This window comes from Schistocerca serialis, chromosome 8 (assembly GCF_023864345.2).
Source record: "Schistocerca serialis cubense isolate TAMUIC-IGC-003099 chromosome 8, iqSchSeri2.2, whole genome shotgun sequence".
Classification (NCBI taxonomy): domain Eukaryota; kingdom Metazoa; phylum Arthropoda; class Insecta; order Orthoptera; family Acrididae; genus Schistocerca; species Schistocerca serialis.
Genome location: NC_064645.1, coordinates 187,313,669 through 187,338,645, shown reverse-complemented (window position 1 = coordinate 187,338,645; position 24,977 = coordinate 187,313,669). Strand labels below are relative to the sequence as shown.

Genomic DNA, 24,977 nt, shown 5'->3' with positions numbered 1-24,977 from the left:
CCCTTTCATGCCCCTCAACTCTTATAACTGCCATCTGCTTTCTGTACAAATTGTAAATAGCCTTTCGCTCCCTATATTTTACCCCTGCCACCTTTAGAATTTGAAAGAGAGTATTCCAGTCAACATTGTCAAAAGCTTTCTCTATGTCTACAAATGCTAGAAACGGAAGTTTGCCTTTCCTTAATCTTTCTTCTAAGATAAGTCGTAAGGTCAGTATTGCCTCACGTGTTCCAGTATTTCTACGGAATCCAAACTGATCTTCCCCGAGGTCGGCTTCTAACAGTTTTTCCATTCGTCTGTAAAGAATTCGTGTTAGTATTTTGCAGCTGTGGCTTATGAAACTGATTGTTCGGTAATTTTCACATCTGTCAACACCTGCTTTCTTTGGGATTGGAATTATTATATTCTTCTTGAAGTCTGAGGGTGTTTCGCCTGTTTCATACATCTTGCTCACCAGATGGGAGAGTTTTATCAGGACTCTCTGAAGGCCGTCAGTAGTTCCAATGGAATGTTGTCTACTCCGGGGGCCTTGTTTCGACTCAGGTCATTCAGTGCTCTGTCAAACTCTTCACGCAGTAACGTATCTCCCATTTCATCTTCATCTACATCCTCTTCCATTTCCATAATATTGTCCTCAAGTACATCACCCTTGTATAGACCCTCTATATACTCCTTCCACCTTTCTGCTTTCCCTTCTTTGCTTAGAACTGGGTTTCCATCTGAGCTCTTGATGCTCATGCAAGTGGTTCTCTTATCTCCAAAGGTCTCTCTAATTTTCCTGTACGCAGTATCTATCTTACCCCTAGTGAGATAAGCCTCTACATCCTTACATTTGTCCTCTAGCCATCCCTGCTTAGCCATTTTGCACTTCCTGTCGATCTCATTTTTGATACGATTGTATTCCTTTTTGCATGCTTCATTTACTGCATTTTTACATTTTCTCCTTTCATCAATTAAATTCAATATTTCTTCTGTTACCCAAGGATTTCTACTAGCCCTCGTCTTTTTACCTACTTGATCCTATCAGTATGTTAATGATATTAAACGTAACATGTACTTCTGAGACTACTGGTTTTGTTTCTCCTAAGAGGTCACATTGTAAAAAATGTTTAAATGTGCGTGAAATCGTATGGGAGTTAACTACTAAGGTCATCAGTCCCTAAGGTTACACACTACTTAACCTAAATTATCGTAAGGACAAACACGCACACCCATGACAAAGGGAGGAATCGAACCTCCGCCAGGACCAGCCGCTCAGTCCATGACTGCACCGCCCTCGACCACTCAGCTAATCCCGCGCGGCAACACATTGTAGTATATACATCTTTTTCAGCACCTATTAGTTAAAAAGAATGAAAACTCGACCGTTGCTTCAGCTATAAATAAGTCGATATAACTGTCTAAATGGTTCTAATGGCTCTGAGCACTATGGGGCTGAACTTCTATCAGTCCCCTAGAACTTAGAACTACTTAAACCTAACTAACCTAAGGAAATCACACACATCCATGCCCGAGGCAGGATTCGAACCTGCGACCGTAGCGGTCGCGCGGTTCCAGACTGTAGCGCGAAGAACCGCTCGGCCACCTCGGCCGGCTCGATATAACTGTCTCCCATGAATTTTCTTTGTTCTTCTTCACACTGCTTCCGAACGTCCTTCTTTTTTTCCCAAAAGCACTGCATATTTACTCAACCATTAAAATCGGATTGTGAATCAAAAACAGCTTTTATCTTTCCTTAGGTCACTATTTCTTCGTAGGGTCGTCACCTCTCGACAGAATTTTTTAGTCTGCCTTGACAACTGCAAGAGCACCTATCATCAACATGTTTATTCGTTCTATTTAACTGTGTTCGATAGTAGCGAGATAATGTCACGTGATGTTTTGATAATCTTTATGTATTTAAATGTTTTGCCGTTTGTTGTTTTTTACTCTTAAGAGGAAGTTCTAGGCCATTTAACGAGTTTCTCAACTATTGTAGCCAGAGATGCTGAAATATATCTTTGATTTCACTCATTTGGCTGTCACTGGTTCATGTGATTTTTCTTGACGGGAAACTACACAACCACGCAAACATTTTCATTTGTTGTTTCCAATGTGGGTATCACGGTAGTTCCAGTCACAAAAAATTATAGAAATAATAATAATACTAACAATAATAATAACGTCTGAGACAGGAAAGAGAAATAATAATAATAATAATAGTCTGATGTGCTGCAGCAACGGTTCGCAAATTTTCCGTTGTGGAAACAATTAGTACGCGCATGGTCAGTGGTCGACGCAGCACGGCTTCCGAAAGCCATAAAGTGTGTAAATTATCGTCAGTGTTAGCTCTCCCTCACTGACTCTTCCTTGTCTTTCATCATTTACAGTTATAGGCCTAATTCATATTACAAATAAGGCTGACTGTTAAACTAACCCTATCCTCATAGCTGCATGATGGCACCAAGCAAAACTTAATTTTTAGTACGTTAATGATATGAAACGCAACATGCACTGCGTCACGTGTGGGCGGAAAAAAAATGGCTCTGAGCACTATGGGACTTAACATCTAAGGTCATCAGTCCCCTAGATTTACTTAAACCTAACAAACCTAAGGACATCACACACAATCATGCCCGAGGCATGATTCGAACCTGCGACCGTAGAGGTCGCGCAGTTCCAGAAAGAGGGTGAGAACTGTAGGGGAAAACAAAGATTGAATTATCTCAAACAAATAATTGAGAACTGCAGGTGTTAAGAGTTACTCTGAGATGAAGACTTTGGTACAGGGGTGGCGGTCCGCATCAAACCAGTATACACCTAGATGATTTCTCCAAATTTGATACCTGTAGCTCATACTACCATAACCTACAGGCGACATCTATAGATGACTGGTTTGGCCCACGGTCCGCCGTACTCTGTTCGCCACCCGAGGGTGACGACATTTGAAGGCGTTCACCCATCCCTGCTTTAGAAGTGACCGATTACCCGTTCCGACTGGCATGGCGCAGGTTTCTGGCCTGCCACAGTAGCCGCCGTATGCATCGTGAATATTCGCCGGAAAGAGGCACGAGGCTAAAGAGTACTTTTCCACGGAGCAGGGGCGCAGGCAGCCCTGCGGAACAAACAAACACTGCAAGTCAAGCGTTCGCCCACCGCGGCCAGAAGAAGTGGGCGCCGTTCTTGCCCCAGACCAGAAGTCCGGCCGCAGTTCGGTAAGGCGCGCTCCAGACCGGTCATTCTCTGGGCAGGCGGGCAGCCAGCTGGTGACCGCATCGTTAGCGAGGGCGGCCGCGAGCGGTCACGTGGCTCGCGACCGCAGCCGCAGTCCGGGACGTGCCGCCTCGCGGGCCGCCAACTCCTCCAGCCACCGACCACCGACCACCGACCGCCACACGTGTGCCTGGCCGTCCCGCAGCCTCCCCGGGAGGGGAATGACACCGCCGAGGGGACGCCTCCGCGACCGACTGTCCGTCACCATCGCTCTGTTCCCGAAAACAACCGACGGACACTATTATAAGCAAGTCACCCAGCTATAGATGCTTAGTACTATCCGTATGAAGTAAGGCTAGGCTGCTAGTCTGTTAATAACCATGCTTTTTTCCCTGGTGGTTATCCTTCTTAATACGGAGTCCGCTCGTCAGGATTTGGGAAATGTTACTTTAGTATTTAATTTTGTGATACGATATCCTTCTTAAACACACATTCGTCAAGTAGGCTTAAGAGATGGAAGTCTTGTGTGCCATCTGTCTGCAAATCGTGTAAACGTTCTCTGTGGGTTATCGTCTTGTAACTGTTTCTAGACGTAATTTGGAAACCAGACCAGCATTTGCTTGAACAATCCTGGAAAACCGCCTGAAAACCACACACGCCGGCCGAAGTGACCTAGCGGTTCTAGGCGCTGCAGTCTGGAACCGCGCGACCGCTGCGATCGCAGGCTCGAATCCTGCCTCAGGCATGGATGTGTGTGATGTCCTTAGGTTAGTTAGGTTTAAGTAGTTCTAAGTTCTAGGGGACTGATGACCTCAGATGTTAAGTCCCATAGTGCTCAGAGCCATTTGAACCATTTTTGAAAACCACACTCAGGACAACCGGCGGCGTAAAAGCCCACAGTAGTTCATATGTCGCGTGGGTTCAATCCCAGTCGGGTTCACCACCCTCACTCGCAAGCTAACACTGTGCTCGTTACGCTATACGAGCAGATAAATATCAAACTATAGCTCTCTCCTGTTACTGAGATAAAACACTTCAGGTCCTATGGGGCTTTAAGAATCAGTTACGTGAGACCGTACCAGAACGTATTATAACACAGAACTGTAATAAACAGACAAGGTAGTTAAATTATTTAATTTTATGGAAAAATCTACTACAAGATATAGTCTTTATATGTACTGTAACAGTGAACATCGAAAAAACTCCAAACAGCCAAGATCGCTAGTGAAGCATTTATTGAGATAACTGGTGACGGTAAGACCGTGTTACCAGCTTTGGATTTTCAACTTTACAATTCATACAATCTCCGCCATCTGCGATTTTTATCGTGTCATATAACAAATGAATCTGTAAACATCGTGTCGGCATGTCATAATTAAAATAATTATATACAAAACATGAGATTAATGCGCCTATTACCAATGTTCCTAATCATACCAAAGCTGAATACAGAAAACACTAATCTATATTCACCTTCTAATTCTGTCAAGACCACAATGAATTCTTCAAAGCTCACATTTACTTTAACGGTAGTGAGCTTAGGGAAGTGGATTGTGTTTGTCAGAATGAGACTCTTCTACAATGCGATTTTCTTCTTAAACACATCTCCATCAAATCAGAAAGAACTTGTTTCTCACCTTGCAATATATTACTGTGGTGCAGTGTGCCGTCAAGTCCACTCAAAATGCAAGATCTGCAATCCATTCCGGATGTTTTAACTTTTGTTCCTGCAGTACTTTTTCCTTCATAAATTCCACACTAGCGAATTTTAAATCGAAAACTTGGAGCAGGCTTGCCCCTTGACTTAACCTATGTACTTTGCAGTAATATGTAATACCTCCACAGTCTTCGTTCATTTCCGTCGAAAGCTACTGCACCTGACTGTGGAATAATGCTAGCGACTTCAGAAATTTCACTATTCATACCACAAGGTCTTCACGTACTGCATACGTGTAAAATTAGCACTGTCAAATAAATCCCATCTATCGATCACTGAAACTTTTTGCTCTTTCTTTTAAGTCAGTACCGCCATTAGACTGTTTTTTATTTGCTGTGTTACATCTACTCGATAATGGTTTCGGCTTCAAAGTGCCATTATCAAGTGTTTTAATGTTATACAGTGCCTAAGATGGCATACTGTCGCATTTAAAATACACTATACTAAAATACGACAGTATGCCATCTTAGGCACTGTATAACATTAAAACACTTGATAATGGCCCTTTGAAGCCGAAATAATGATCGTGTAAATGTAACACTGCAAATAAAAAACAGTCTAATGGCGGTACTGACTTTAAAGAAATGTATTATGACTACGGCACCACATTATGGAAAAATTATTTTTTGCTCTTTCGTTGTCAAGTAAGTCTTAAAAATCTTTCTGCATGGTATGTAATATCGGCCAACGGCCTTGCCGCATTGTAACACCAGTTCCCGTCAGATCACCGAAGTTAAGTGGTGTCGGGTTTAATTAGCATTTGGATGGGTGACCGTCCGGTCAGCCGAGCGCTGGTGGCAAGCGGGGAGCACTCAGCCCTTTTGAGTCCAGTTGAGGAGTTACTTGATTGGGAAGTAGCGGCTCCGGTCACGAAATCTGACACCATTCCGTCTTCAAGGCCTGTTCGGACGGAGTTAGTCAGTTATTGCAATATTATTTCAGCAAATCTGCATTACTCGTCGCTCATGCGATTACGTAATGGGTATTGAGAATTCTCATCCCTCTCTTCGGTCATTCACATTTATTTTAAGGGCTTGTGACGATATAACCTTAGACTGTCTCTTTTTGTGAAAACATCCACTAGTTCTGTGAACGTCCGTCATACCACTAACAAATTGCGAAGAGCAAAGAGCGCTGACATCACGATTCTACCGAAATGAAGAGACCTGTACCGACGGAAAAATGACACCCCGCGGTAATGAATGAAATGTCGGGTTGTATCAGGTACTTCTTGGAAAGGACGAGATATGCTGAATCGAGGCCCGCACGCGGCCCGCACACTCGACCCGCGTGGAGTTCGGCATGCCATGGTTGTCTCTGCTCTAGAGCAGCCAGACTCACATTTGCATAAGTAAACATTCACGGTACATATGATACCGCACTTTACATGATCTTCACCGCTATAGCCTACTATTACTGAGCCTGATGGGTTACTCTTTCCACAACTGCTTTCTCTAGGTTTTAAGAAAATATTTTGTATTACTGGTATGCAAGTAATTTTGTCTTGTTGGTATGTTAACCTGCCAGCCGCGGTGGCCGAGTGGTTCTAGGCGCTTCTGTCCTGAACCGTGCGACTGCTACAGTCGCAGGTTCGAATCCTGCCTCGGGCATGGACGTGTGTGATGTACTTAGGTTAGTTAGGTTTAAGTAGTTCTAAGTTCCAGGGGACTGATGACCTCAGATGTTAAGTCCCATAGTGCTCAAAGCCATTTGAACCGTTTTGTATGTTAATCATTGCTCCTGTGTTTTTCAAGCACTTGGTAGTCCTCATTATAGTCAACTGCGCACCTAGTTAATTAGTTAGTTAGTTAATTACAAGTTCCATAGGTCATCTGAACGACTGGAATTGAGGGAGAGTCCATTTCCAAAGAAACACTTAAGAGTTCTTTGCAGAAACATTATTTACACACTCATCTGCTGCTTTCTCATTAAACGGATGTTTTATAACACTAGGACCGTCTGCAAAAAGTACAAATATTGTTTGTTGCATGTTAAGTGGATGGACATTCGCAGACATAAAGAATAGGAGTGGGCCAAAACTTGAACCTTGTGGTACTCCCTAACTGATTTTTTTCCCCTCTTGGTCACTAAAATGGGGCAACGGCCTTGCCGCAATGGATACACCGGTTCCCGTGAGATCACCGAAGTTAAGCGCTGTCGGGCATGGTCGGCACTTGGATGGGTGACCATCCAGGCCGCCATGCGCTGTTGCCATTTTTCGGGGTGCACTCAGCCTCGTGATGCCAACTGAGGAGCTACTCGACCGAATAGTAGCGGCTTCGGTCAAGAATACCATCTTACGACCGGGAGAGCGGTGTGCTGACCCCACCCCCCTGCCATCCGCATCCTCCACTGCGGATGACACGGCAGTCAGATGGTCCCGGTAGGCCCCTCGTGGCCTGAAGACGGAGTGCTTGGTCACTAAAATTCTCTGTCTTTCCGACATTGTCTGAATTATTCAGCACAACTTTTTACATTCTATTTGTTAAATACAATTCAAACCAGCTTTTCGTAAGGCTATCAACTCCAAAACAATTGTTCAAATGGGACTTAAGTTCTGAGGTCATCAATCCCCTAGAACTTAGAACTACTTAAACCTAACTAACCCAAGGACATGACACACATCCATGCCCGAGGCAGGAATCGAACTTGAGACCGTAGCAGCAGCGCGGTTCCGGACTGAAGCGCCTAGAACCACTCGGCCACACCGGCCGGCTATCAACTCCAGTTTCATTTGGTAAGAGATACTATCACAGGCTGTGATAGTGACAAATAGAGACAAATCTAAGAAGGTACAGTTAGAGAAACTGATGTCTCTCAGTGAAAAACAGAGTTTCAAGCCCAATTATTTTGGGGGGGGGGGGGGAAGGAGGGGGGCGGCAAGGTGTCCGCACAGGCGTGGCATTCCGATGCAGTGCGAGGTATGGCGAGAGCCGTGCAGCAGGGCTGGCCACGGTTTTTTGGCTCAGCGGGAGTCAGGAGTCAGCGACCGCAGGCAGGCTGCCCGCTCGTGGCCGACGTGCCTCTCCCAATCACGGCGCCAATAGCGCGTGACGCACACCGCAGCCGCAGCTCTGCGCCGGAAGCGCGGGCAGCCGCCTGCCAGCTACCTGTTGCGCCTGGGAGGTGGACAACCCGCGTGGCGCGTGGCGGCCATCCCCGATATACACCAGAGCTCCTGAAACTGTGGTCAGCGAACGTGCCGTTCACTGACATTTCCCAAAAGCCGTGTCACCAGAGCCTGCACTTGACACATAGGGAAATAACCATCAGGCAACAATGAACTATTTCTCATTGTACGATCTGAGCATACGGTCAATGGGAAAAAGATGGGGATGGGAAACATCGACCGCTTAAATCTGATACCGGTATTTTAGGTCTGAATAACAGTTACTTTTTGGTATTTGTTTGGTCTCACTGACAAAGTTATTTCTCCTTTTTAATGATAATCTGGTGTAAAAAACGGATGTATAGCAATTTGCCATAGCAAAGCTGCTAATATTTTTAGTTCTAGATAAAACTAAAAAAAAAAAAAAGTTACGTAGAACGTTCTGTAGCTTTTGAAAGTTGAATACCATCTTTGAATGGTATTGTTTCTGGTGAAAGGAGTCAACTTACAAAGCAACACGTAACACGTACTACATACGGACAGACTGAACAATAAATATTAGCCGCTGGATTAATTCATTATTGAAATTCCGACTATTTTCAGGTAATAATTCCTGGTTTTTCCCACTATCTGAATCGTTAATTTGAATCTTCTGAAAGAGCATTTTGCTTTTAGTATTTAAACTAACATTTAAAAATAAAGATACATGTTTGACCAAAAAATGGCTTTTTCGAAAAAGTTTAAGAATATTAACGCTATGGATTTTACTCATAAGCTTATTATTTGTGTCCCTTTTCTATGAAATAATTAAAAAAGAAAATCATGGCATGAGTAATGGACTACAAAATTAACAATTCACTCATAGTATAATAAAAACAGAAATTAGTTGATCTGATACCTGTGTCTACATAATATGCCATTATCTGCTTCCGACCTCTAGAAACAGACAACGTAACATGAAAACGTAACATGACAACGTAACATGAAAAATAGAATTCTCGAACGTTAGCTTACAACCTTTGGCACCTACTATTCGTAATGCCTAAATAATGGTATAACCCTCGATTACATCGTGATTTATTGATGGAGATTTAAAAAATCTGAATCAGTATGAGAGTACCGATGAATTTTTTGTAGTATTCAAACCCTCATTACTTTTCGAGAAAAAGAGCGAACGGTGGACAGACTCTTTTCTTTTGTTTACCTATTTTATTCGATAATTTGATTTTATATATTTTGGAATGAATAGCTCAAATGTGTGAAGGAGTCGTAGACATTTTCAACCTTGGTGAGATACCCAAGTATATTGTTGGAAATAACACCGATGTAAAACCGGATATCGGTTATTTCAGATATCGATTATTTTGAACGGTTTTAACATTCAGATTAAACTGAGGATGAAAATAACCAGTGTAACTGAAAACCTATTGTTTCGGCGATAATAGCCACCCCTAGAAACGCAGTGACGAACCTGTAGTCTCTTTACTACATTTTACAGCCTTCTGTCACCCACTCGCTGAAGAAAATTCATAACCAGTGTTAATTTATGCGACGAGGGCAAAACTCACGACTTGGAAGAACGGGCTACCATGGACAGTACTATTGTCTCGGTGTGAATACGACGCAGGTCTTGCGCTGCAATAAGAAATTGCATAGTCTCTCTGAGGTGTGAATTCAATGAAGCAACAAATTACATCCAAATCAGTTAAGAAAAAAATTGAGTAGAATCATGTAGAACCTTACTCTTCCTAGTTTAAATTAATTATTTCTTTGTTTACTTATTTAAACTAAATTCGGAATTTTGTTATTTCATGGCAGTGGTTTGCGAATTAAATAGCCTAACTTAAAATATGTCTTTACGTAGGACAATTGCTTGTTGCCGTGTGAAGTCTTCTAAATACGTATTTTTCGTGAATATTGGAAATACGGATGTGTATGTCGGTAAAAGCAATGGTCTATACACACTAAGTGTTCAAATTCGGAAAATATTTTTTGTTGTCCACTTTAACTAAAAGCCGACGCCGTCAGGTTACTGAATTCACTTCTTTCAGCGTCTTTATCTCGTAGGATTCCTTCCAGATCCCAGTTCTAAAATGGTGTTGGTGCACGTTTGCATTTAGTATTCCGTGAAGCAGCGATAAGCAGGAAAAGAAATAATGATGACTTTGAAATTTGAATACTAGACTAAAAACGATGAAACTATTCACAAAAATGAATATTCGGTGGTAAGAATATACAGTAGACGATTGTTTCTTTCATGTTTCTACAATAGGTGTGCTACAGTACTCCCCAAAAAGCAGAAATGCATAAGCAAATGGTTATTCCTAAGTTCAGAAATCACGGTCGGTACCGTTCCAGTGCCTCCAGAAGAAACCATTGGTTCAAATGGAAATTGAACGTGGGTCACCGCGCCGGTTGTTAGATATATAACCATATTTTTTAAAGGATCTTTTCATTTATTATGACCAGTTACGCACCATTCAGCAACTGTGGTCATTAACAGTAATGTGATTTTGAATCCTCTGTTGATCACAAACCTAAGCGCTTTACGTTAAATTCACGAGATACGCGAGCCAAAAGACATGACAATGGTTAATGAAAAGAACTAAAATCATTCATGATAAATAAAAAGCCTTTTTCTGTTCCAGACTGTGGGAAAACGTTAATAATTAATTATTTATTCAAACTTTTCTTTAATGTCTGGATAAATGATCACTTGTGAACAGAGAAAAATAAAAAAATAATTTTAACCACAGAGATAAAGGATAATCACGAAGTGAACTGTAACAAAGGCAGCAGTTATTAAAAAAATACGTGCAAAGAAAACCACACAACACTATACTCTGAATAGTCCTTTTAATATCGCACGCGAAAAGCTTCTTTATATAAATAGATGGTATTCTGCCATTAATGGAAAGCTTAGTAGAAGTTACTGATTGTATTAATGTGGATTACATTAAACTTGACATCCTGCATAATTAACAAGGTTATATGTGCAACGTGAGTCTGTTCAGTTGCGGGTCATGGATTTTGGCACAAAGCTTCAACTCCTGTCAATTATAATTCCAATCACTCTGGACATAGTTTCACGATCTGGATAATCCTAATTATTTTTGGTTAGTTACCGGTGACTCAACATTACTCTCTGTGCTTTTTGCATGGAGAATTAAATTTCCGAGGTTTAAAGAAATGGAGGAGCTTAAGAAAGACTGGTCAAACAAAAACATTAGCACAAATATTAAGTGTGTGTGTGTGAAATCTTATGGGACTTAACTGCTAAGGTCATCAGTCCCTAAGCTTACACATTACTTAACCCAAATTATCCTAAGGATAAACACACACACCCATGCCCGAGGGACGACTCAACCTACGCCGGGACCAGCCGCACAGTCCATGACTGCAGCGCCTCAGACCGCTCGGCTAATCCCGCGCGGCAGCACAAGTATTAAATTAAGTTCATCCATGACATTAGGACTGCTGCAAACAAATATATAAACGAATAGAATAAAAATGAGAAAGGTTTCATTATGTGACTGATTTTATTTCCAGAAAAAGCTAGTGCTATAGTTCAGAAATGTTCAAATATGTGTGAATTCCTAGAGGACCAAACTTCTGAGGTCATCGGCCCCTAGACTTACACCACTACTTGAACTAACTTCATCTAACTTATGCTAAGAACAACACTCACATCCATGCGCGAGGGAGGACCCGAACTAATCCGCGTTATCCGTGACATGGCGCTTTACACCACGCGGCAGCGCTTATAGTGAATGGATCTATCGAGAGCAGCAGATGCCAAACGCGGAAATACAACTCGAAAGCAAATTGAAAATTAACAACTCATCGACGACGTGTGATAGGAAGACAATATGCCGACGTCCCGCGAAAGGCACTACTCCGATATCAGCCTGATGTGATTCAAAGAAACCTCGGAAAACCTAAATCCTGATGGCCAGACGGGGATTTCTCCACTGTACGACTCCACTGACGTAACATTCTGCACCATTCCACTGGGTATGAAAACACGAAGCGGTCGCATGCACGTACACGACTGCACACTGCATGTTTCTTGCACTGCCCTGTATTGTCAGAAGCAATCCGTCACTCGATAAAGAAACCGGCTCGAAACTCGACGTGGCTAAAAGGTGTCACCGTAAAGGATCGCGGCCCGTTCTGCTCGTGTAATTACCGGATGTCCGTAAAGGGCCTCGTAGCGTCGTGAGAGATGCCGGCGCGCCGTCGCCGCTTTTTGCCCCGGCCGGGCGCGACCGGACATAAACCAACAAGTGTTTTGAATTGTTTCTCGCTTTGCGGCGCTTCTTGCTTCGCCGCCGCCTGTGTCGGCGCCCGCTTTTTGCCGGGAGCCTCCCACCGAGGCGACGTGACGGCAGCCGCGAGACCGTGCCCTACCGCTGACGGCGGGCGAAATTTCCCTTCGGCGAAACGCGACGACAGACCAGCGGGTTTCCCGGCGGTTTCCGCTCCGCCGCGTCGTTTATAAATTTTCTATTTATTTACTTATTAGTTTCCGCAGGACCATGAGAGTCAAGGCTACTCAGTCATTGAATGAATCAGTGTATATTGTTAAATTTATTTACAATTCGTCTTTGCAACTGCTAAATAAATTCGTATTTATTTTATTATACGCGTTTGATTTGATTCACTTACAGCAATAGTCTGCAACGAAACATGTTTACATGTTTGGTTCACATTAAAGATTTAGAAACAGTCCGTTACAAAAGATATTGAAGTTTGATATTTACTTATAGCATTTTCCCCTGATTTCTGTTTGCATCTGCAAATGTCGTCTGCTTTCTCATTTAGTAGGTATTTTCCCGTTTGACAGTGATGTTTTTAGCAAGGTTTCACATTGGTTTGCAGCAGTTAAAATGGCTCAGATGGCTCTGGCACTATGTGACTTAGCATCTGAGGTCATCAGTCCCCTAGAACATAGAACTACTTAAATCTAACTAACCTAAGGACATCGCACACATCCATGCCTGAGGCTGGATTCGAACTTGTGACCCTAGCGGTCGCGCGGTTCCAGACTGAAGCCCCTAGAACGGCTCGGCCACAGCGGCCGGCCGGTTTGCAGCACTAGATATTTCTCACTAGTATGCAAACATTAGTGTGAAACGTAGGAATTCTTGGAAAATCAGCAAACAGATGGAACAAACCTTCACGTATAATCGTCTCTTTCTACTGCTTCTGCTCCTACTGATAACGCTAAGCTCCATCTGCAGAAAATGCTCAAGTATTCGCTGGTTATGAGATAGACACCAAATGCTAAATGTCAAAACGGACCACTGGTAGACTAAATAGCCACGCCACAGCACGAATATTAGCGCTCAACGTCTACATCTACATGATTACTCTGCAATTCACAACTAAGTGCCTGGCAGAGGGTTCATCGAACCACCTTTATACTATTTCTCTACCGTTTCACTCTCGAACAGCGCGCGGGAAAAACTAACACTTAAATCTTTCCTTGCGAGCTCTGTTCCCCCTATTTTATTATGACGATCATTTCTCCATATGCAGGTGGGCGTCAACAAGGTATTTTCGCACTCTGAGGAGAAAGTTGGTGATTGAAAATTCATGAGAAGGTCCTGCAGCAGCGAAAAACGCCTTTGTTGTAAAGACAGCCACTCTAGTTCCTGTACCACATCCGTGGCACTTGTCCCCTATTTCGCTATAGTACGAAACGAGCTGCGCTCTTTGAACTTTTTCGATGTCCTCCGTCAGCCCCATCTGAAGCAAATCCCACACCGCGTAGTAATACTCCAGAATAGGATAGACTACCGTAGTTTAAGCAGTTTTTTCAGTAAACCTATTAATCTTCTAAGTGTTCTGCCAATAAATCGCAGTCTTTGATTTGCTTTCCGCACAACGTCATCTATGTGAGCGTTATAATTTAAGTTATTCGTAATCAAAATCCCTAAGCATTTAGTTGAGTACACAGCCTATAGGTTTGTGTGATTTATCGTGTAACTGAAATTTAGCGGTGTCTTTTTAGTCTCATGTGGATAATTTTACACTTTTCATGATTTAGAGTCACATGCCGCTCTTTGTACAGGTATCTTGTCTAAATCATTTTGTTATTCGTTTTCGTACTGCTACAAAACACAATGCATAGTTTCTGTCGTCGAACTCTTTTCGAAACTGTACTAGTCTGCTTTTTATGTCGTTCTTGCTTCCTCCGTCAGGTGTCATTTTGTTTGCGAGAGAGTAGAATTCTTTAACTTCGTCTACATTGTGGTTCAAATGGCTCTGAGCACAATGGGACTTAACATCTGAGGTCATCAGTCCCCTAGAACTTAGAACTACTTAAACCTGACTAACCTAAGGACATCACACACACCCATGCCCGAGGCAGGATTCGAACCTGCGACCGTAGCAGCGCGCGGCTCCGAACTGAAGCGCCTAGAACCGTTCGGCCACCGCGGCCGGCTGTGGTCCACAATTTTGATGGTAGCATAAGTTTCTCTTTAATCTCATGCCTGCTACTTCTCATTTCTTCCGAGTTTCTTTGTTTCATTCTCAATCCTCAGCGTGTGCGCTCATTAGACTGTTCATTCCATTCAGTATGTCCTGCAGTTCTTCTTCGCTTTCACTAAGGTTAGCAATGTCATCAGCGAATCCTTTCGTTGGTAACCTTTCACTCTGGATTTTAATACGTGGTTGCTTCTTCGATTTATAGTTTGAGTTGAGTGCTGACTGCATCCCTGTGTTTCATTCTTTTTAATGTGAGCATTTCGTTCTTAGTCTTCCATTCTTATTGTTCCTTCTTCATTTTAACATAAGGCTGACGAAGGCCTTGTTGGCGGAAAGCTCACTTTCCAACCTTTTTGTTATGCCTATCTGCGACTCAGCATCTCTGCTTCTGCGACTTAGCATCTCTGCTGTACAGTGAGTACCAACTATCCTTTTCATAACATTCATTATTACATTCCATGCTGGGTTTTCCATTTATATATATATATATATATATATATATATATATATATATATATATATATATATATATATATATAACCTTTACGGTCCGTAAAGTGAGACTGACCGTCATTAAAAGATCCACTATTTTGTTTTCCATTTTTCTGTATAGTGTTGGTACCATGGCACTTAAGTATCCTCATTTCCCCTTCCTCTTTCGCAGTTGCAAGTAATTGGCCTCCGCCATGTCCCGTAAAGTGGCTTCTTCAGTAAATGTGTAGATATAGAACAGTTGCTCTTATCTACAGTCAAGGCAGACAGACGTCTTGTTACATTAGAGGTAATATCTGTGTAGCCTCTTCGTTAGCATCTGTCGTCGGTAACTTGGTATATTTGAAAAGTATACTAGCCGCGCGGTTTAGGCACCATGCCACGGATTGCGCGGCCCCTCCCGCCGCAGATTCGAGTCCTCCGTCGGGCATGAGTGCGTGTGTTGCTCTTAGCTTTGTTGTTGTTGTGGTCTTCAGTCCAGAGACTGGTTTGATGCAGCTCTCCATGCTACTCTATTCTGTGCAAGCTTCTTCACCTTCCAGTACCTACTGCAACCAGCATCCTTCTGAATCTGTTTAGTGTAGTCATGTCTTGGTCTCCCTCTATGATTTTTACCCTCCAAGCTGCCCTCCAATACTAAATTGGTGATCCCTTGATGATTATGTTCTACCAAGCGATCCCTTTTTCTAGTCAAGTTGTGCCACAAATTTCTCTATTCCCCATTTCGCTTCAATACCTCATCATTAGTTATGTGATCTGCCCACGTAATCTTCAGCATTCTTCTGTAGCACCACATTTCGAAATCTTCTATTATCTTCTTGTCTAAACTACTTATCGTCCTTGTTTCACTTCCATACATGGCTACACTGTATACAAATACTTTCAGAAACGACTTCCTGACACTTAGATCTATACTCAATGCTAATAAATTTCTCCCCTTCAGAAACGCTTTCCTTGCCATTCCCAGTCTACATTTTATATCCTCTCTCTTTCGACCATCATCAGTTATTTTGCTTCCCAAATAGCAAAACGTATCTACTACTTTAAGCGTCTCATTACCTAATCTAATTCCCTCAGCATCACCCGATTTAATTCGACTATATTCCATTATCCTCGTTTCGCTTTTGTTGATGTTCATTTTATATCCTCCTTTCAAGACACTGCCCATTCCGTTCAACTGCTCTTCCAGGTCCTTTGCTGTCTCTGACAGAATTAGAATGTCATCGGCGAACCTCAAAGATTTTATTTCTTCTCCATGGACTTTAATTTCTACTCCGAATTTTTCCTATGTTTCCTTTACTGCTTGCGCAATATACAGATTGAATAACACCGGGGATAGCCTACAACCCCGTCTCACTCCTTTCCCAACCACTGCTTCCCTTCTATGCTCCTCGACTCTTATAACTGGCATCTGGTTTCTGTACAAATTGTAAACAGCCTTTCGCTCCCCGTATTTCACCCCTGCCACCTTTAGAATTTGAAAGAGAGTATTGCAGTCAACATTTTCAAAAGCTTTCTCTAAGTCTACAAATGCTAGAAACGTAGGTTTGTCTTTCCTTAATCTATTTTCTAAGATAAGACGTAGGGTCAGTATTGTCTCACGTGTTCCAACATTCCTACGGAATCCAAACCGATCTTCCTCGAGGTCGGCTTCTTAGCATAAGTTAGTTTAAGTAGTGTGTAAGTCTAGGTACCCATGACCTCAGCAGTTTGATCCCTTAGGAATTCACACACATTTGAACATTTGAAAGTACACTAAAATGTTGGTGAGAGTGGTCGACGTGACCGCTCTAGATACATCACTGAAGGACGCTGAGTATTCTACAGCTTCTGCTTCCTCTTTGTTAGAATATACTGCCGGATATACGCGACCATCAGATACCCGCCAGGGTAGCCGAGAGCACAAAAAAAAAGAGCACTAACGCGCTGCTTCCTGGACTCTGGAAGGCGCGCCGGCCCCGGATCGAATCCGCCCGGCGGATTAACGACGTGGGCCGATGTGCCGGCCAGCCTGGATGTGGTTTTTAGGCGGTTTTCCACATCCCGCTAGGTGAATACCGGGCTGGTCCCCATAATCCGCCTCAGTTACACGACTCGCAGACATCTGAACACATTCGCACTATTCCATGGATTACACTCGACGCAGACAGTTGGGGTACACTAATTCCGTCCCGAGGGATACGGTGTGCCGGCAGGAAGGGCATCCGGCCACCCCTTAAACATTAACATGCCAAATCAGATTTACGATGGCTAACCGTGCGTAGCTGCGGGACAAGGCTCAGGCGATAGATAGACAGATACGCGACCATCAGATACGCCGCTGAATTTACTCTTCCGCGGGGTGGAAAGAAACAGAAAGCTGAGTGCTGCACAGTACTTGACGAGCGACGGCAACTACCATTATCACCGCAGGGATCTTATCGAGCTACTCGGACGGACACAGAAGCGCCACCTGTCAGCCGCGCGTAATGTTTCAATCACGGCGAAAACGCTGACGTGCGGCCGTAAGCGTGTGAGCGGCCGGCTCCGCAGACGTGCAGTGAGTTTGCGCGCGCGGACCCCGCGATGGCGCAACCAGTACCGCGGGAGCGACCGGCCACAAAAAGCTGCGTGCGCTCCAGTCCCGCTCCAGGTGCGCGCGCGACAAAAGACTGGAATGACATGACGTACTGTACACCGCGCCGCCGAGGCCGCCGCGCCGGATTCCTCTCCATTCTGCCTGTCACACACGAGTCATCCTGTCAGACGGCTCGCCCATAGTCACCGTGTGTGCGTGCGTACGTGTGTGTGTGTGTGTGTGTGTGTGTGTGTGTGTGTGTGCGAACGCACTTGTCGGTTTCATTCATACGGGACGTGGCAGCGGACGGAGCGAGAGATGAACGAGATGTCGAGGACCTGGACGGCTCTGCGCCTGCGCGCACAGTAATTGGTGGCCGGCGTGCATCGTGTACCACTTGTGGTTTGCTCTGGTCATTTCCTGCCTCAGCCCTACCTGCGGCTCAGCTGATGAGCTCTGGACCAAATGGAAGAGTGGGCGTCGTGAATAAGCAGAGCACAAGTTGCCGGCGCCAGCAGAGCGCATCTGTCTGCGCACTCTCACGTACCGCGAAATAATTATTTCAAGCGTCTCTTATACTAAGTACGCACCGACTGCAACGTAGTTATAGAGGAAACTGGTGCGGTTGAAAGCAAAAAATGTCCTAATTAAACATGTGTCCGCAAAAGAGACTTTTACGAGATAGCTGGGATGTGTGTTTACAAATCGCCACTGACTTGGATATGAATTATCCTCCTGAAACTTTCTGGCAGATCAAAACTGTGTGTCAGACCGAGACTCGAACTCGGGAACTTTGCCTTTCGCGGGAAAATGCTCTACCATCTGAGCTACCCAAGCACGACTCACGCCCCGTCCTCACAGTTTCGGCCAGTACCTCGTCTTCTGCCTTCCAAACTTTACAGAAACTCTAGTGCGAACCATGCAGAACTAGCACTCCTGAAAGAAAGGATATTCTTCTTGCATAGCTCAGATGGTAGAGCACTTGCCCGCGAAAGGCAAAGTTCCCGAGTTCGAGTCTCGGTCCGGCACTCAGTTTTGATCTGCCAGGAAGTTTCATATCAGCGCACAATCCGCTGCAGAGCGGAAATCTCATTCTGGGAACTATCCTCCTGATTGGTAGAAATGTAATTTAAACGTAAATATCTCGATTAATCGATACACAAAAAACTGGTCTTGGTTGCACAATATAGATTTATTTAATCTTCACATGTGACGAGTTTCTCCTGTCCTAGACATCATCAGGCAGTCGAAGAGAAACTCTTGCTAATCTTGACAGAGGAGTCGAACGTAATTAAGCTCCCATAGAATCGGGAGGTGACAGCCAGATAGCCGCAGTCGATGCTTCATTACGTCATCGATAAAATTCTACCTACTCGTATCCGAGGCGTCAAACGTGATTAAAAGTCCCAAAGAACTGGGAGGAAACAGCCAGATAGCCACTGCTGGCTGTCTAGCTGTTTCCTCCCAGTTCTTTGGCACTTTTAATCAAGTTTGACGCCATGGACAGACGAAGAAAGAATTTTATCGGTGATGTAATGAATCATCGACTGTGGCTTTTTGGCTGTTACCTCCCGATTCTAGTTCAAAATGGTTCAAATGGCTCTGAGCACTATGGGACTTAACTTCTGTGGTCATCAGTCCCCTAGAACTTAGAGCTACTTAAACCTAACTAACCTAAGGACGTCACACACATCCATGTCCGAGGCAGGATTCGAACCTGCGACCGTAGCGGTCACGCGGTTCCAGACTGAAGCGCCTAGAGCCGCACGGCCACACCGGCCAGTTCCGATTCTAGTTCCCAAGCCATAATACCTGGACTTTAGAGCAATCTCATTTTGCCGGATGAACCTTATTGAACATTGTTTTCTACCTCTGGCCGAGTTTACGTCCCGAGAGTGAAACACTGCGGATGTTCGGTGATGATTTGGCAGCCACCTCGCGGCATTCCAGGCACACCATTTGGTCTGCAAGAACGCATTACTGCCAAGGATTAAGTGACCATTTTGGCTGATCTAGTCCATCCAGTGGTTCAATATTTGTTGCCAAATGGTGATCCTGTGCTTCATTACGACAGAGCCCCTGTTCATAGACTTCGCATCGTCCACGACTGGTTTTTGGAGCACGAGGATGGATTGTCGCATCTCCCCTGACCAACACAGTCACCAGACCTCAGGGCTTTGTGGTCTACTTTGGAGAGTAGAGTGCCTGATGTCTATGCATCCCATCTCGTCATCTGGACTTGTCACTATTTTGCAAGAAGACTGGTATAAGATTCCTTTCATAACCATACAAGACCTATATTTATCCGTTTCCCGACGACCGTATGCTGTCTTGAAGTCCAGTGGATTTCTTGCAAAGTGTTAAGGATGGTAAAGTTTGATATCTGTGATGTTTCCACATTTTTGTCTACTCTCTGGATATTGAACTAAAAACCACAATGGAATCAAAATCCTGAAAGGGAAGGAAGAGGTGGCTCCATTGATATCGAAACAAACGAGGGGTTTATTCCATGAAGTGTAAAAGAATAATAGAATATAGGAAGTTAAACAAAAAGGGTGAAAGCTGCTTTTTTATTTTTTTAGTTTTTTTAATTATTTATTTTCCACCACACGATTTCACACACACACGACTTAACATGCTGTTATCGCATTCTTACTCCAGTCTTGCAACGAAAACGTGGATTTGCTGCTCCCTACATTGCTCTACGGCTGGCCACATTCCCGCCTCGCCGCCGCCTCTATTAATCCGGATCACGGCCGGGTGATCCTCAATCCCCCCCGCGCCGGCACAAGGTACAGCTCGGGAATTATTCGTCCCGCCGGTGGTCCTGTCCTGGCGGCCCGCTCCACTACAGACAGCATTTACATTCTGCGGCGCGCGCTGCTTTGTTCCCACGGCGGACCGCTGCCCGCCTTTGATCGAGGGGGTTCCGATTTCGGCGGCAGATTTCAGCGAAACGTTCCAGACCGCTCCTTCTCCTCCTCGTCCCCACTACAAGTCTGCCGACGTGGGCCTCTTGTCTGCCATTAATCCGTTTCGGCAGAAAGGGAGCAGCTGTTCTTTTGCCGTTCGGGTTCTCTCCCGTGTAGGAGCTCCCGAGAACATCGCGAGGGGTGATGCCGATGGAAGGGAAGGAAGGGTCGCCGCTCGAATGACGTAGTGGCGTTGTTTACGGCGGACCCGATGAACTACGAAATGCTGAAATAACAGGATGCCGACTACTGATTACGTATCAAGAAATAAGTTTATATTGCAGCTGAACTGTACCGTAATTTGTTGCTAGCTGTTATTTTATTCGCAAAAATCATAATGGAGCACATTCTTCTTCTTATTCTTCTTTCCTTTCACGCGACTTTGAGGTACGTTAAATCAATCAGTTTCGAATGTTCTCTCTATTTCTATTACCCCAGGATTGTTTCATTTTTTTCTAATCTTGCTTTCCATTCTTCTTCAGTAGTTGGATACCTCGATTAGCCTTCATTTTGAATCGGAACCTCTCTTTCGTGTCTTTAGCTTTTGCACTTTCATCTATGAGCGTATATTCTGTTATTTGGTGTTCTCTTCATTCCTTCTGCGTTTCCTTAAACTACGAGTAATTAAAAAAAAAATCTTTTTAAAATTCAGTCTTGATCACACCACGTATGCCACAAGAACATAGGTGACCGGTTTCGGTCATATTACATGACCATCATCAGACCCATGGCATCCTTCTCAACTGGTCCAGTTGAGATCACAGCAGCTGAGAAGAGTGCTCCACCTACCATCTTCGAAGGATGCCATGGGTCTGATGATTGTCATGTGATATGACCAAAACCGGTCACCTATGTTCTTGTAGTGATCAAGATTGAATTTTAAAAAGAAAACTTTTTTTAAAAAATTTTTGATCACTGTTTCAAAAAATGTTTATTAAAATTGTTACGAGTAATTTGGCTGGTATCTTATCTTGCAGAAGAGCTCAGTTTTTTAAGCTGTTTGTCTTCATTCTCAGGATGTGTTCATGAAAAGAAACTCTTCTCTTCCTCGTTGTGCCTGCGAGTTTTTCAGTAGTTTTCTTAAGGATTTCATTTCTGCTGTGGATTAGTTTGTTTTTGTGGAATCTGTGGACAAGGGTTTTTCTTAATTTTTTTCTTTTCTTTAGTCTCCAGCCTTTCAACTCGGCCATGGTTGGTGGTTGACAGTGTTTCGGCTGCATACAGGGTTTCCGGTTTGATTTCTGTGTTGTAAAGTATTATTTTTACATTCCATGAGAGGGACTTCCGTTATTTGTATTTTTGGTGAGTTGGAAGGCCAGTTTCAACCTTAATTATGCTACATTCCATTGCCTTTTTCTCGAGGGCATTCCAGCTGATACATTCTCCAAGATATTTGAATTGTTTGTCTATCTCTACATTTTTTCCTCCCACTTCAAAATGTTTTGGTGGATTTTTCATGTTTGCCAAAAGCGTGGTCTTTTCGATGGAGATTTTGCAACGTATTTCTTCTTTTTGGTTTTTTTAGCTCGCAGGTCTGTACTTTGCCTTCTTCGCAGGTCTCGGATACTTGGACCATATCTACATCTACATCTACATCGATACTCTGCAATCTACCTTACCTCTTGTGACGGAGGACACCCGGTACCATTCCAGACATTTCCTTTTCTGTTCCACTCGCAAATAGAACGAGGGAAAAACGGCTGTGTAAATGCCTCTGTATAAGCCCTAGTTTCTCCTCTCTTATCTTCGCGGTCCTTAAGCGCAATGTTGTTCAAGCGAGCAGATTCTTTCTGCCGTCAGCTTCAAACGCCAATTCTCTAAATTTTCTCAACAGCTTTCATCGAAAAGAGCGTTGCCTTCCCTCCAGGGATTTCCATTTGCGTTCCCGAAGCATCTCCATAACATTTGCGTGTTGTTCGAAACTACCAGTAACAAATCTAGCAGCCTGCCTCTGAATTGCTTCGATGACTTCCTTTAACCTGACCTGGTACGAATCCCAAACATCCGAAAAATGCTCAGGAATAGGTCGCATTAGATCCCGTATGGGATCTCCTTTATAGATGAACCCCACTTTCCTAGAATTCTTTCAATAAACCGGGTTCATCTAAAGAAGATAGACAATCGACTTTGATGGCTTTGTTTTTTGTTCCTAGGCGAATTCCACTATCGATCTTCGTGTTCCAGTCTTTGATTACCTGTTCTCAAGCCCAGTTAAATACCAGTGGGGAGAGCCCATCTCCTTGCTGTACAGCAATTGTTATCTCAAAAGTGTCAGAGAATTCTCCCACGAATTTGACTGAGGAGTATGTGTAGGTTTGGGTTTCTCTGATTAGGTTTGTGGCTCTAGATTTAACTCTTTTAGTATAGAGATGAGATATTCGCAGTCTACTGGGTCGTACGATTCCTGAAAGTCAATGAAAGTAGGAACATGTGACTTTCGTCTTGGTTTTGGAAGCCCATGAGGTTCTTGTCCTAGGCAGGATCTTCCTTTCCTGAAACGTGCTTGATGTTCTTCAAGTTGATTCTCTAATAGGGATTCCGCTCTGTTTGGTAGAACTTCTGAGCATATCTTGTATGTTACGTCTAGGAGATTATTATTAACTGTACAGTTTATTTCCGTCAGTGTTGACGTACCTCCATGAGTCATAACATTGTGAACATTTGCTTAATAGCTTGTTGGTTCACCTTTGGAACACGATACAGCAGCGATTCTGCTTGACGTGGATTCGAAAAGTACTTCGCAGCTCTCTGGCGGTATGTGGCACCAGATGTCTCGACACTGTCACGTAATTCCTCTAAAATAAGAGCCTGTGGTTTATTGGCTGAGAGAACCGTATCGATATATCGTAACTGTTGCATTTCCGTCAGTGTTACGGAAATATTTCAACAATTATTCCTTTCATAATAATTTTTAATTACCACTATTTGAAATACTTAATAAAAAAATTTTAATTAAAAGGAAGTAAAATGACTAAGAACATAATGTTATAAGAGAACTAAGCTGTAATACTGTAGTTTTTTTTGCCTATATATGCACGTAACCATAATTACTACTCCGATTACTGTTCCGGTTATTATCACGATTCCTGTTCCGATTCCTGCCTTATCATTGCACTGTTATTATTGTTGTTGCGATTGCTAATACTGCTTGTTGTGTAAGGTATTGAAAATATACCTTCCTATTTTAAAATGTGTATCGAGCGTTTTACAAAAGTATTACCTGCGTCAAGTCGGCGTAATTTTCATCGTTCAAAGATATACTTTGAGTGACTAGAATTTATTTAAAAAGAGAGAAAAATGCTTTCTTTACTGCTTAGAACTGAAGATTTGTGATATTTGACGTTAAATTTATTTATCAAGTTTAAAGTGAACGATGAAATTGACTGCATTTTAGTGCAAACATTTGCAAAGGTTAACAGTATCGATTTCGACATTCAGGTGTTGGTATAAAATTTCAGCACTGGAGACTGTTAGAGTCTCTCGTCGGAAGTAAACTTTGAGCTAGCTGGAACGTTTTGATAACTTGTTTATGAATATTTATTGGCCTGTCTAGAGAACAAAAAATAGGAAAGACAATAAAATTTGCAGACCTTTAATTAAAAATCGGAATCAATAGTGCAGATCAGATAATTACATCGGCACAGCCTGTTTTGTCGTGTCCGCAATAAACAGTTCATTAGTATCGCACGCTGTGACTATACACTGTTTGAAATAAATGTAAACGAGATGTGTCTTCTTGAAGCGGTTCTTAATCTGTTTTCTTGTAAGTGACCAGAGCATAAAAAATGGGTTGAAACTTCGTCGATGTATTATTCAAATAAAACAAAATAAGAGCAAGCACACTCCGGCAACATTTACGCCGAGATCTGCACACACGAAGACGCCACAACCCAAGAGAACCACATGTTAAAATATCTACATTCAAGACAAGACCACGACAATCCAGCACCAGCTTCAGCAACCCACATGAAAGAATAATGGATATGCTTAGGGAGCTTGAATGGGAATCACAAAACAATAACACCGATTTTCTTGCGAAACTCTCTTGTGTAATTGAAGTGAACCACCAAGGGAGAATAGGAGATACCTTCAATTCAGCCACACAGGCCCTCCACATATCCAATGAACTCTGCACGCATGAGCTCCACTATTTGTCAGATGCAGTAGATGAATCGTTCAACCAATTGTGTGATTGGATTGAAGAGTTCCTAGATAACAGAACGTAGCATGTCATTCTCAATGGAGAGAAGTCTTCCGAAGTAAGAGTGATTTCAGGTGTGCTGCAGGGGAGTGTCGTAGGACCGTTGCTATTCACAATATACATAAATGGCCTTGTGGATAACATCGGAAGTTCATTGAGGCTTTTCGCGGATGATGCTGTAGTAAATCTAGAGGTTGTAACAATGGAAAATTGTACTGAAATGCAGTAGGATCTGCAACGGA

The 24,977-nt window shown here is 43.3% G+C and overlaps 1 protein-coding gene and 1 pseudogene across 1 annotated transcript in view; both read left to right on the top strand.

The window, feature by feature from the left end:
• The window catches only part of LOC126416244 (zinc finger and SCAN domain-containing protein 22-like), a 768,818-nt gene that overhangs the window by 357,898 nt on the left and 385,943 nt on the right, over positions 1 to 24,977 (top strand). The window lies entirely within an intron of this gene.
• LOC126417312 (5S ribosomal RNA) lies at positions 7,006 to 7,123 on the top strand (annotated as a pseudogene).